At 38.4% G+C, this 14,988-nt stretch overlaps 1 long non-coding RNA gene across 1 annotated transcript; it reads left to right on the forward strand.

The window, feature by feature from the left end:
* Positions 1–4,235: 4,235 nt before the first annotated feature.
* LOC146675478 (uncharacterized) lies at positions 4,236–6,766 on the forward strand. Its single transcript, XR_014910670.1, has 3 exons — positions 4,236–4,438; positions 5,964–6,145; positions 6,244–6,766. It is a non-coding gene; the product is annotated as an uncharacterized LOC146675478 (long non-coding RNA).
* Positions 6,767–14,988: the final 8,222 nt, after the last annotated feature.

Consider the following 14,988-nt stretch of genomic DNA (forward strand, 5'->3'; position numbering starts at 1 on the left):
GTGTATCCGAGTCTTCTATCAAAAGTTACAGCTATTTATATGAAGTTGTCCAAAAACGCTTTCTTTCGCCAAGACAGTGCGTTTCTCACTGTTACATGCATTTGAATGGGGAACTCGACCGAAACAAAGTATAGGTTTTCATTATGTGAATAACTTGGAAATCTTAGCTCAAACAGCTGCAAAACCTGTTTTCCCAGCACGGGGACCTTGAGTTCTATAAGTTAAAGCCATAAACATGTGTATCGGAGTCTTCTATCAAAGGTTACAGCTATTTATATGAAGTTGTCCAAAAACGCTTTCTTTCGCCAAGACAATGCGTTTCTCACTGTTACATGCATTTGAATGGGGAACTCGACCGACACAAAGTATAGGTTTTCATTATGTGAATAAATTGAAAATCTTAGCTCAAACAGCTGCAAAACCTGTGTTCCCAGCACGGGGACCTTGAGTTCTATAAGATAAAGCCATAAACATGTGTATCCGAATCTCCTATCAAAAGTTACATTGATTTATATGAAGTTGTACAAAAACGCTTTCTTTCGCCAAGACAGTGCGTTTCTCACTGGTACATGCATTTGAATGGGGAACTTGACCGAAACAAAGTATAGGTTTTCATTATGTGATTAACTTGAAAATCTTTGGTCAAACAGTTGCAAAACCATTTTTCCCAGCACGGGGATCTTGAGTTCTATAAGTTAAAGCCATAAACATGTTTGTCTGAGGCTTCTATCAAAAGTTACAGCTATTCATATGAAGTTGTACAAAAACGCTTTCTTTCGCCAAGACAGTGCGTTTCTCACTGTTACATGCATTTGAATGGGGAACTCGACCGAAACAAAGTATAGGTTTTCATTATGTGAATAAATTGAAAATCTTTGGTCAAACAGTTGCAAAACCATTTTTCCCAGCACGGGGACCTTGAGTTCTATAAGTTAAAGCCATAAACATGTGTATCCGAGTCTTCTATCAAAAGTTACAGCTATTTATATGAAGTTGTCCAAAAACGCTTTCTTTCGCCAAGACAGTGCGTTTCTCACTGTTACATGCATTTGAATGGGGAACTCGACCGAAACAAAGTATAGGTTTTCATTATGTGAATAAATTGAAAATCTTAGCTCAAACAGCTGCAAAACCTGTGTTCCCAGCACGGGGACCTTGAGTTCTATAAGTTAAAGCCATAAACATGTTTGTCTGAGTCTTCTATCAAAGGTTAAAGCTATTCATATGAAGTTGTACAAAAACGCTTTCTTTTGCCAAGACAGTGCGTTTCTTACTGTTACATGCATTTGAATGGGGAACTTGACCGAAACAAAGTATAGGTTTTCATTATGTGAATAATTTTAAAATCTTAGCTCAAACAGCTGCAAAACCTGTTTTCCCAGCACGGGGACCTTGAGTTCTATAAGTTAAAGCCATAAACATGTTTGTCTGAGTCTTCTATCAAAGGTTACAGCTATTCATATGAAGTTGTCCAAAAACGCTTTCTTTCGCCAACACAGTGCGTTTCTCACGGTTACATGCATTTGAATGGGGAACTCGACCGAAACAAAGTATAGGTTTTCATTATGTGAATAAATTGAAAATCTTAGGTCAAACAGTTGCAAAACCATTTTTCCCAGCACGGGGACCTTGAGTTCTATAAGTTAAAGCCATAAACATGTGTATCCGAGTCTTCTATCAAAAGTTACAGCTATTTATATGAAGTTGTCCAAAAACGCTTTCTTTCGCCAAGACAATGCGTTTCTCACTGTTACATGCATTTGAATGGGGAACTCGACCGACACAAAGTATAGGTTTTCATTATGTGAATAACTTGGAAATCTTAGCTCAAACAGCTGCAAAACCTGTGTTCCCAGCACGGGGACCTTGAGTTCTATAAGTTAAAGCCATAAACATGTTTGTCTGAGTCTTCTATCAAAGGGTACAGCTATTCATATGAAGTTGTACAAAAACGCTTTCTTTCGCCAAGACAGTGCGTTTCTCACTGTTACATGCATTTGAATGGGGAACTCGACCGAAACAAAGTATAGGTTTTCATTATGTGAATAACTTGGAAATCTTAGGTCAAACAGCTGCAAAACCATTTTTCCCAGCACGGGGACCTTGAGTTCTATATGTTAAAGCCATAAACATGTGTTTCTGAGTCTTCTATCAAAAGTTACAGCAAGATCTATGAAGTTGTACGAAAACGCTTTATTTCGCCAAGACAGTGTGTTTCTCACAGTTACATGCATTTGAATGGGAAACTCGCCTGAAACAAAGTATAGGTTTTCATTATGTAAATAACTTGGAAATCTTAGCTCAAACAGCTGCAAAACCTGTTTTCCCAGCACGGGGACATTGAGTTCTATAAGATAAAGCCATAAACACGTGTATCCGAGTCTTCGATCAAAAGTTACAGCGATTTATATGAAGTTGTACCAAAACGCTTTCTTTCGCCAAGACAGTGCGTTTCTCACTGTTACTTGCATTTGAATGGGGAACTCAACCGAAACAAAGTATAGGTTTTCATTATGTGAATAAGTTGAAAATCTTAGGTCAAACGGCTGCAAAACCTGTTTTCCCAGCATGGGGATATTGAAGTGTATAAGATAAAGCCATAAACATGTGTATCCGAGTCTTCTATCAAAAGTTACAGCAAGATCTATGAAGTTGATGAAAAACGCTTTCTTTCGCGCATGTTTATGGCTTTATCTTATAGAACTCAATATCCCCGTGCTGGGCAAACAGGTTTTAAAGCTGTTTGAGCTAAGATTTTCAACTTATTCACATAATGAAAACCTATACTTTGTGTCTGGCGAGAACTCCATTCAAATGCATGTAATAGCGAGTAACGCACTAACATGGTGAAATAAAGAGTTTTTTCATTAACTTCATAGATCCTTCCGCCTGTGGGCCCCCCTCCTATCTGTAACTATCAAAACTCTCATATTCTAAAACTATCATCTCATATCAAAACTATCATAATCACATTATCTGACTTTATCAGTTATGACAATGAGAAACGATAAACAATTTGGCAAATAAATGACTTATAATTGTTCTTACCTGGTCCAGATGATCCACAGCCCCTTTGGATTTGTTATAATCCAGGATGATGTGGGGCTTTCTCTTCCCAGAGTCCTGGACTTGTAGCTCACGGTGCCTGGTGCCCAATAAGACAACATTTTTTCTTTGCTTGGGGATGTAGGAAACCACAGCCTTATCCCCCTTGTAGCGACCTGGACGGGAGAGACGATTATCGAATCTTACTGCCCGATTAATTTGCTCAAATCTTTTTTTTTGACATGGTAGCAGGAAACAGAAGAGCCCTGTCTCCCCATCCCACAGGCTTGTTGTCGTTTCATGTGAGACCTGTACAGGCCAGCCAGCATCACAAGCCCCATGTAAGCCTGCAACTCCTCCTCATCTATGTCCTTCCAGTCTTTTACTGACCTGTTGCCCTGCAGGTTGGTGAAATGCAGGATTAGCTGCATAATGTCCTCTGCAAAAAAAAGATGGAAAGTGCACACAGGGCTGCTGATCCTATGAATTGCATAATGGGTTGGTCCTGGGGTTAAAATGGGAGGAGGAAAAATGGCAGGACCTCTTCGTGTGTGGGTTGCCACATGATTTCTCCATTTTTAGATCTCCACTGGCCATCCTCCAGTCTTGTCTCTTCCTCCTGCTCTTCTTCCTCCTTCTCCTTCTCCTCCTCCGCACATGAGCTGCAAAGCTCCTCGGTGCCTGGCAAAAATTCTTCTTCGCTGTCAGAAGTATCTCCACTGCTTGTGGAGAGTGCAAAACTGCAGCAACAGCCTCCTCTAAACTGAGTGCACGCTTCATTGTGTCTGTGCAGAAATGACCACTCAGACCAGGCTGCAAAGTATTCTCATAGACTTCAAAGGTGCACCTGAATAAACATGCTACACCATATCCAATAAGAGAGAGGAGGCACACTCTTGATCAAGAAAAAACATAAACGCACGCCTTTGATCTCTCCCCCCCCCCCCTCTCTCTCTCTCACACACACACACACACACACACACACACACACACACACACACACACACACACACACACACACACACACACACAATACCATTTTATGGTGGTTAGCTGTTTTATTGTCATGCATTTTACAAGGTAAGATAACCATGTCCTGCATTCAAAACCACTGAAAATGTCTATGGTGGTGCTGTGCCTAATATTGTGCTGGTGTATGCTGGGTAATGGCACAGCTAGCGACTGGGTGACTTTATTCACCCGCTTCGGCTGTTATCAGTCCATACAATTGGGCGTTATTAGCACAAATCAGTCCCATAGATATGGACCAGCTCCTGCTAGATTGTTCAGAAGGTTGTTATCATCCATCCAGATGGAGGATCACTAACAGGAGCGTGGGAAGACTCCAGAATTCACTCTGGCTGGAATCCGGTGGATACAGCAGTGTTTACAGGTAAGACCGTTTAAACGGACAGCATTTATAGAACGACTATTAAAAGTCAGCGAGTGTCAATAATGTTAATGTGCTTATGTTAGTAATACACCGAGTGCTAATATAACAGCTTTAAGATGCATTTGTAGATGTTATTACGTGTTTTACCGTCTTTATGGTGCTAGCTTAAAGTTACGGTGTAAACGTTAGCTTATATTGGAGTAAAGCTGTTACTGTTTAAACGATGTTAGCACAGAAATATTAGCTTCTGTTATGACTGACGAAGTTACTAGTTAATAAAGTTTCCAGTAAACTGTTTAATCGCAGCCACAGATTGACAGCAAATATCTCGATTAGCTTCAGTGCATCTGTAATAAATATGTGCAAGTTTCAGTGCTTCGTTTAAACTGTATGATACTTATACTGACCCAGGGTCAATGTAAAATACAATCCTAGCTGTGTGAACAAAGCCTGGCTCCTTTAATCCTGCATGAAAAACCTCAGGATGCAGGCTATTATTACTCTTTCCTGCTGGCACACCTGTCACACCTGAGAGTCAGCTAGAAACGTACAGTGACGTGGACATCATGCAAAGACTGCCAGACTCTGTAATACTGCAAATGATCAGTGACTCAAGTTAACACTAAACTTTAAACAGCACCTCTGTGTCTCTGTGTGCTGAACATTTAGGATTGAGTCAGGCTGCATCTGTGTTAGTCCTCTGACAGACTGGTGACCTGTCCAGGTGTGCTCTACCTATGACTACTGGGACAGGCTCTAGCTCCTGTAATAGAAATTTTCTGTTATTCTCATTTAAAGTATTTAAGTGCTTATGACACTGTTATAGACTGTTCAGTGAAAGGTTCTAAAACTAGATGAACTTACTTCAGCAGTTTGAGAAAACAACTCCCTTTACAGGTGCTGATAAGGCCAAGGGCACAAAACAGCATAACCACTGATCCGTTAGGTTTCATAGCGAGACACGTGAAGTGTGGTAGGATCAGTTTGTAACTTCCTCCCTCTTCCTTGGAATGCATAAAGGAGTAGGAGCACAACTTCTGTGGCAGAGCTGACATGACTGAACTGTAATGTTTGATGTGTGTTTGCTCTCCTGTGCGCAGTAATAAATAGCTTGATCACAGCTCTTTCTGTGTTGCAGACTTTATTTAAAAAATTCCACGACACCCCCCACCCCACTGAATTGAATATTCAAAAGACATTTGTTTAAATAGTTCTAGAAATCTGAGCTGTTGGTGTGTCCTTGGATTGTGTGGTAATAATATTAGAGCCTGCAATCTTTCTTACTGAATCTCTACTATGAGTCATGTTACCTGAGATTAATTCTATGTTTACCTGTCAGCCTGGACGAATGTGCTGTGTGAAGGAAATTAAATTAAATCAGATCTGAACTGCGTACATTTAAGGAATCTGTTCATATTTAATTGAAATATGAACCAGTGTTTTTTTTGATTGCTGATTCCAAGATAGTCTTTGTGGAAATCCTCTTTGGCTTTTTGTTATTTTAATTCTCTTTTATGTTTTCCAGAACAGTTCTCCACAGTCACTGTCCACATGGGTCAGTGGGACCAAGAAGCACTCTGCTAATGTGTGGACTCTGACCAGCAACATCCAGCAAGACCCAGACAGCGTTTTCTATCTCCCAGCTGGAGGTTTTGGGTTGTCAGTGACTGGAGAGTCAGATTTTTGTTGAGCTTCACACTTGCAGAGGTAAGTCAGTTTGCAGAGATCCCTCCTACCCTGGCTTTTATGTGCTAGATTTCTTATCTGAAACAGTAATATTTCAGTGACTGCTGCTTATACCACAGGTTAATACACGCTACTGATCCCTGATAGGAGATCCAACAAAGAAGCCTGGTGGATGTTTGTTTACAGTCTGATGATGGGACATCATGCTCTGCATCTTCAAAGTTTGTCTCTTGATTATTATTCATACCCAGTAATGTGAAGTATGCTCATATCTACTATAACTGAACCAACCTGGTGCTCTTCATTTATGGAGGCTGTTGAGTCTGAATGTTGGATGTTGTGTATCTCGTGTTCTCTGGGCTTTGTTGTCCTCAGTCTTTTTGCAGGATCAGAAAGCAAAACCAGGAGGCGCGTAAATGTTTCTTCTCCATGATGTTTCTTCAAATGTTTCTTCTGGATGATGATAAGACTGTGACACGGGATGCCACCTTTGGTCTTGTGATGAAGCAAAGCTCAGGAAGAAGTGTGATTAAATGGTACCCACATGTGTGCTGCTGAGAAGGATGTACAGGGGCACCTGCAGCCAAATCCAAGCTTCAGCTTAGTTGTAGTTGCAGAATGCTATAGGACTGAGACATCTAAGGCATCAAATGTTTGATTAAACAGAAGAAAAAGAGAAGTTTTTTCCCTATAATTATCACTTCTTAAAATCTGTAGCAACTTCAAGTCTTTCAGCATGCTGAGCATGCTCAGAATGTGACAATATATTTTTGTTCAATATTTAATTTCTTTCAGTTGCAATAGTTAAATGAAAAAAAAAAAAATATTCTTATAATTTAGCAAACGAATTTATCAAAAAATATATATATACATATATCTGTATTAGTTTTAATAAATTAGAATAGAATAGAATAGAATAGAATAGAATTCAACTTTATTGTCATTGCACATGCACAGGTACAGGGCAACGAAATGCAGTGCATGCAATTAATGCGAAATTAATTTGACACCTGTATTGAAAATACCATATTGTATTCATATAGAATCAGTATGGTATCATTGTTTGTCTGCTCACTGATTGTTGAAACTAAGAGCTAGTTTGATCTGTTTAGATCTAAAGTATCCAAAGTTGAGCTCTAATGTTTCTTCACCCCTGTGTGTGTGATATGTGATTCCTACATGCTGGCAGAGCAGCAGTTTGTGCTCACAGATGGTGACGGTGTGGAGAGACGGTGGTGTTTCCTCAGAAGAACCAGCAGAGTCACAAAGGACACCAGTCCATCTCACAGCCTTGACTTGCTGACTGATGTTCGTCTGCACTGCACAGAGGAAATCAACTGACCGAGGTTTGTCCAGTGACGTGTTATGAAATGTATATTTGTTTTATGCTTACAGATATGTTTTTCTAGACAGAGGCTCTGCAGAGGTTAGACAAAGCAGAGAAAATATGTGCTTGTAACAGTGAGAAACGCATTGTCTTGGCGAAAGAAAGCGTTTTTGAACAACTTCATATAAATCGCTGTAACTTTTGATAGAGGACTCAGACAAACATGTTTATGGCTTTATCCTATAGAACTCATTATCCCCGTGCCGGGCAAACAGGTTTTGCAGCCGTTTGAGCTAAGATTTTAAAATTATTCACATAATGAAAACCTATACTTTGTCTCAGGCGAGTTTCCCATTCAAATGCATGTAACAGTGAGAAACGCATTGTCTTGGCGAAAGAAAGCGTTTTTGAACAACTTCATATAAATCGCTGTAACTTTTGATAGAGGACTCAGACAAACATGTTTATGGCTTTATCCTATAGAACTCATTATCCCCGTGCCGGGCAAACAGGTTTTGCAGCCGTTTGAGCTAAGATTTTAAAATTATTCACATAATGAAAACCTATACTTTGTCTCAGGCGAGTTTCCCATTCAAATGCATGTAACAGTGAGAAACGCATTGTCTTGGCGAAATAAAGCGTTTTTGAACAACTTCATATAAATCGCTGTAACTTTTGATAGAGGTCTCAGACAAACATGTTCATGGCTTTATCTTATAGAACTCAATATCCCCGTGCTGGGCAAACAGGTTTTGCAGCCGTTTGAGCTAAGATTTTAAAATTATTCACATAATGAAAACCTATACTTTGTCTCGGGCGAGTTTCCCATTCAAATGCATGTAACAGTGAGAAATGCATTGTCTTGGCGAAAGAAAGCGTTTTTGAACAACTTCATATAAATCGCTGTAACTTTTGATAGAGGACTCAGACAAACATGTTTATGGCTTTATCTTATAGAACTCAATATCTCCGTGCTGGGCAAACAGGTTTTGCAGCCGATTGAGCTAGGATTTTAAAATTATTCACATAATGAAAACCTATACTTTGTCTCAGGCGAGTTTCCCATTCAAATGCATGTAACAGTGAGAAACGCATTGTCTTGGCGAAAGAAAGAGGTTTTGCAGCCGTTTGAGCTAAGATTTTAAAATTATTCACATAATGAAAACCTATACTTTGTCTCAGGCGAGTTTCCCATTCAAATGCATGTAACAGTGAGAAACGCATTGTCTTGGCGAAATAAAGCGTTTTTGAACAACTTCATATAAATCGCTGTAACTTTTGATAGAGGTCTCAGACAAACATGTTCATGGCTTTATCTTATAGAACTCAATATCCCCGTGCTGGGCAAACAGGTTTTGCAGCCGTTTGAGCTAAGATTTTAAAATTATTCACATAATGAAAACCTATACTTTGTCTCGGGCGAGTTTCCCATTCAAATGCATGTAACAGTGAGAAACGCATTGTCTTGGCGAAAGAAAGCGTTTTTGAACAACTTCATATAAATCGCTGTAACTTTTGATAGAAGACTCAGACAAACATGTTCATGGCTTTATCTTATAAAACTCAATATCTCCGTGCTGGGCAAACAGGTTTTGCAGCCGTTTGAGCTAAGATTTTAAAATTATTCACATAATGAAAACCTATACTTTGTCTGAGGCGAGTTTCCCATTCAAATGCATGTAACAGTGAGAAACACTGTCTTGGCGAAAGAAAGCATTTTCGTACAACTTCATATAAATCGCTGTAACTTTTGATAGAAGACTCAGACAAACATGTTCATGGCTTTATCTTATAAAACTCAATATCTCCGTGCTGGGCAAACAGGTTTTGCAGCCGTTTGAGCTAAGATTTTAAAATTATTCACATAATGAAAACCTATACTTTGTCTGAGGCGAGTTTCCCATTCAAATGCATGTAACCGTGAGAAACGCATTGTCTTGGCGAAAGAAAGCGTTTTTGAACAACTTCATATAAATCGCTGTAACTTTTGATAGAAGACTCAGACAAACATGTTTATGGCTTTATCTTATAAAACTCAATATCTCCGTGCTGGGCAAACAGGTTTTGCAGCCGATTGAGCTAGGATTTTAAAATTATTCACATAATGAAAACCTATACTTTGTTTCAGGCGAGTTTCCCATTCAAATGCATGTAACAGTGAGAAACACACTGTCTTGGCGAAAGAAAGCATTTTCGTACAACTTCATATAAATCGCTGTAACTTTTGATAGAAGACTCAGACAAACATGTTTATGGCTTTATCTTATAGAACTCAATATCTCCGTGCTGGGCAAACAGGTTTTGCAGCCGTTTGAGCTAAGATTTTAAAATTATTCACATAATGAAAACCTATACTTTGTCTCGGGCGAGTTTCCCATTCAAATGCATGTAACAGTGAGAAACGCATTGTCTTGGCGAAATAAAGCGTTTTTGAACAACTTCATATAAATCGCTGTAACTTTTGATAGAGGACTCAGACAAACATGTTTATGGCTTTATCTTATAGAACTCAATATCTCCGTGCTGGGCAAACAGGTTTTGCAGCCGATTGAGCTAGGATTTTAAAATTATTCACATAATGAAAACCTATACTTTGTCTCGTGCGAGTTTCCCATTCAAATGCATGTAACAGTGAGAAACGCATTGTCTTGGCGAAAGAAAGCGTTTTTGAACAACTTCATATAAATCGCTGTAACTTTTGATAGAAGACTCAGACACACATGTTTATGGCTTTACCTTATAAAACTCAATATCTCCGTGCTGGGCAAACAGGTTTTGCAGCCGTTTGAGCTAAGATTTTAAAATTATTCACATAATGAAAACCTATACTTTGTCTCGGGCGAGTTTCCCATTCAAATGCATGTAACAGTGAGAAACGCATTGTCTTGGCGAAAGAAAGAGGTTTTGCAGCCGTTTGAGCTAAGATTTTAAAATTATTCACATAATGAAAACCTATACTTTGTCTGGGGCGAGTTTCCCATTCAAATGCATGTAACAGTGAGAAACGCATTGTCTTGGCGAAAGAAAGAGGTTTTGCAGCCGTTTGAGCTAAGATTTTAAAATTATTCACATAATGAAAACCTATACTTTGTTTCAGGCGAGTTTCCCATTCAAATGCATGTAACAGTGAGAAACGCATTGTCTTGGCGAAAGAAAGCGTTTTTGAACAACTTCATATAAATCGCTGTAACTTTTGATAGAAGACTCAGACACACATGTTTATGGCTTTATCTTATAAAACTCAATATCTCCGTGCTGGGCAAACAGGTTTTGCAGCCGATTGAGCTAGGATTTTAAAATTATTCACATAATGAAAACCTATACTTTGTCTCGGGCGAGTTTCCCATTCAAATGCATGTAACAGTGAGAAACGCATTGTCTTGGCGAAAGAAAGCGTTTTTGAACAACTTCATATAAATCGCTGTAACTTTTGATAGAAGACTCAGACACACATGTTTATGGCTTTATCTTATAAAACTCAATATCTCCGTGCTGGGCAAACAGGTTTTGCAGCCGTTTGAGCTAAGATTTTAAAATTATTCACATAATGAAAACCTATACTTTGTCTCGGGCGAGTTTCCCATTCAAATGCATGTAACAGTGAGAAACGCATTGTCTTGGCGAAAGAAAGAGGTTTTGCAGCCGTTTGAGCTAAGATTTTAAAATTATTCACATAATGAAAACCTATACTTTTTTTCAGGCGAGTTTCCCATTCAAATGCATGTAACAGTGAGAAACACACTGTCTTGGTGAAATAAAGCGTTTTTGAACAACTTCATATAAATCGCTGTAACTTTTGATAGAAGACTCAGACAAACATGTTTATGGCTTTATCTTATAGAACTCAATATCCCCGTGCTGGGCAAACAGGTTTTGCAGCCGATTGAGCTAGGATTTTAAAATTATTCACATAATGAAAACCTATACTTCGTTTCAGGCGAGTTTCCCATTCAAATGCATGTAACAGTGAGAAACACACTGTCTTGGCGAAAGAAAGCATTTTCGTACAACTTCATATAAATCGCTGTAACTTTTGATAGAAGACTCAGACAAACATGTTTATGGCTTTATCTTATAGAACTCAATATCCCCGTGCTGGGCAAACAGGTTTTGCAGCCGTTTGAGCTAAGATTTTAAAATTATTCACATAATGAAAACCTATACTTTTTTTCAGGCGAGTTTCCCATTCAAATGCATGTAACAGTGAGAAACGCATTGTCTTGGCGAAAGAAAGCGTTTTTGAACAACTTCATATAAATCGCTGTAACTTTTGATAGAAGACTCAGACACACATGTTTATGGCTTTATCTTATAAAACTCAATATCTCCGTGCTGGGCAAACAGGTTTTGCAGCCGTTTGAGCTAAGATTTTAAAATTATTCACATAATGAAAACCTATACTTTGTTTCAGGCGAGTTTCCCATTCAAATGCATGTAACAGTGAGAAACGCATTGTCTTGGCGAAAGAAAGCGTTTTTGAACAACTTCATATAAATCGCTGTAACTTTTGATAGAAGACTCAGACAAACATATTTATGGCTTTATCTTATAGAACTCAATATCCCCGTGCTGGGCAAACAGGTTTTGCAGCCGTTTGAGCTAAGATTTTAAAATTATTCACATAATGAAAACCTATACTTTTTTTCAGGCGAGTTTCCCATTCAAATGCATGTAACAGTGAGAAACGCATTGTCTTGGCGAAAGAAAGCGTTTTTGAACAACTTCATATAAATCGCTGTAACTTTTGATAGAAGACTCAGACACACATGTTTATGGCTTTATCTTATAAAACTCAATATCTCCGTGCTGGGCAAACAGGTTTTGCAGCCGATTGAGCTAGGATTTTAAAATTATTCACATAATGAAAACCTATACTTTGTCTCGGGCGAGTTTCCCATTCAAATGCATGTAACAGTGAGAAACGCATTGTCTTGGCGAAAGAAAGCGTTTTTGAACAACTTCATATAAATCGCTGTAACTTTTGATAGAAGACTCAGACACACATGTTTATGGCTTTATCTTATAAAACTCAATATCTCCGTGCTGGGCAAACAGGTTTTGCAGCCGTTTGAGCTAAGATTTTAAAATTATTCACATAATGAAAACCTATACTTTGTTTCAGGCGAGTTTCCCATTCAAATGCATGTAACAGTGAGAAACACACTGTCTTGGCGAAAGAAAGCATTTTCGTACAACTTCATATAAATCGCTGTAACTTTTGATAGAAGACTCAGACACACATGTTTATGGCTTTATCTTATAAAACTCAATATCTCCGTGCTGGGCAAACAGGTTTTGCAGCCGTTTGAGCTAAGATTTTAAAATTATTCACATAATGAAAACCTATACTTTGTTTCAGGCGAGTTTCCCATTCAAATGCATGTAACAGTGAGAAACACACTGTCTTGGCGAAAGAAAGCATTTTCGTACAACTTCATATAAATCGCTGTAACTTTTGATAGAAGACTCAGACAAACATGTTTATGGCTTTATCTTATAGAACTCAATATCTCCGTGCTGGGCAAACAGGTTTTGCAGCCGTTTGAGCTAAGATTTTAAAATTATTCACATAATGAAAACCTATACTTTGTCTCGGGCGAGTTTCCCATTCAAATGCATGTAACAGTGAGAAACGCATTGTCTTGGCGAAAGAAAGAGGTTTTGCAGCCGTTTGAGCTAAGATTTTAAAATTATTCACATAATGAAAACCTATACGTTGTCTGAGGCGAGTTTCCCATTCAAATGCATGTAACAGTGAGAAACGCATTGTCTTGGCGAAAGAAAGCGTTTTTGAACAACTTCATATAAATCGCTGTAACTTTTGATAGAGGACTCAGACAAACATGTTTATGGCTTTATCTTATAGAACTCAATATCTCCGTGCTGGGCAAACAGGTTTTGCAGCCGATTGAGCTAGGATTTTAAAATTATTCACATAATGAAAACCTATACTTTGTCTCGGGCGAGTTTCCCATTCAAATGCATGTAACAGTGAGAAACGCATTGTCTTGGCGAAAGAAAGCGTTTTTGAACAACTTCATATAAATCGCTGTAACTTTTGATAGAAGACTCAGACACACATGTTTATGGCTTTACCTTATAAAACTCAATATCTCCGTGCTGGGCAAACAGGTTTTGCAGCCGTTTGAGCTAAGATTTTAAAATTATTCACATAATGAAAACCTATACTTTGTCTCGGGCGAGTTTCCCATTCAAATGCATGTAACAGTGAGAAACGCATTGTCTTGGCGAAAGAAAGAGGTTTTGCAGCCGTTTGAGCTAAGATTTTAAAATTATTCACATAATGAAAACCTATACTTTGTCTGGGGCGAGTTTCCCATTCAAATGCATGTAACAGTGAGAAACGCATTGTCTTGGCGAAAGAAAGAGGTTTTGCAGCCGTTTGAGCTAAGATTTTAAAATTATTCACATAATGAAAACCTATACTTTGTTTCAGGCGAGTTTCCCATTCAAATGCATGTAACAGTGAGAAACGCATTGTCTTGGCGAAAGAAAGCGTTTTTGAACAACTTCATATAAATCGCTGTAACTTTTGATAGAAGACTCAGACACACATGTTTATGGCTTTATCTTATAAAACTCAATATCTCCGTGCTGGGCAAACAGGTTTTGCAGCCGATTGAGCTAGGATTTTAAAATTATTCACATAATGAAAACCTATACTTTGTCTCGGGCGAGTTTCCCATTCAAATGCATGTAACAGTGAGAAACGCATTGTCTTGGCGAAAGAAAGCGTTTTTGAACAACTTCATATAAATCGCTGTAACTTTTGATAGAAGACTCAGACACACATGTTTATGGCTTTATCTTATAAAACTCAATATCTCCGTGCTGGGCAAACAGGTTTTGCAGCCGTTTGAGCTAAGATTTTAAAATTATTCACATAATGAAAACCTATACTTTGTCTCGGGCGAGTTTCCCATTCAAATGCATGTAACAGTGAGAAACGCATTGTCTTGGCGAAAGAAAGAGGTTTTGCAGCCGTTTGAGCTAAGATTTTAAAATTATTCACATAATGAAAACCTATACTTTTTTTCAGGCGAGTTTCCCATTCAAATGCATGTAACAGTGAGAAACACACTGTCTTGGTGAAATAAAGCGTTTTTGAACAACTTCATATAAATCGCTGTAACTTTTGATAGAAGACTCAGACAAACATGTTTATGGCTTTATCTTATAGAACTCAATATCCCCGTGCTGGGCAAACAGGTTTTGCAGCCGATTGAGCTAGGATTTTAAAATTATTCACATAATGAAAACCTATACTTCGTTTCAGGCGAGTTTCCCATTCAAATGCATGTAACAGTGAGAAACACACTGTCTTGGCGAAAGAAAGCATTTTCGTACAACTTCATATAAATCGCTGTAACTTTTGATAGAAGACTCAGACAAACATGTTTATGGCTTTATCTTATAGAACTCAATATCCCCGTGCTGGGCAAACAGGTTTTGCAGCCGTTTGAGCTAAGATTTTAAAATTATTCACATAATGAAAACCTATACTTTTTTTCAGGCG

The sequence above is a fragment of the Rhamphochromis longiceps genome, linkage group LG3 (assembly GCF_057381845.1).
Source record: "Rhamphochromis longiceps isolate RC_006_pf linkage group LG3, R_longiceps_female_GT1.1, whole genome shotgun sequence".
NCBI classification, from domain to species: Eukaryota; Metazoa; Chordata; class Actinopteri; order Cichliformes; family Cichlidae; genus Rhamphochromis; species Rhamphochromis longiceps.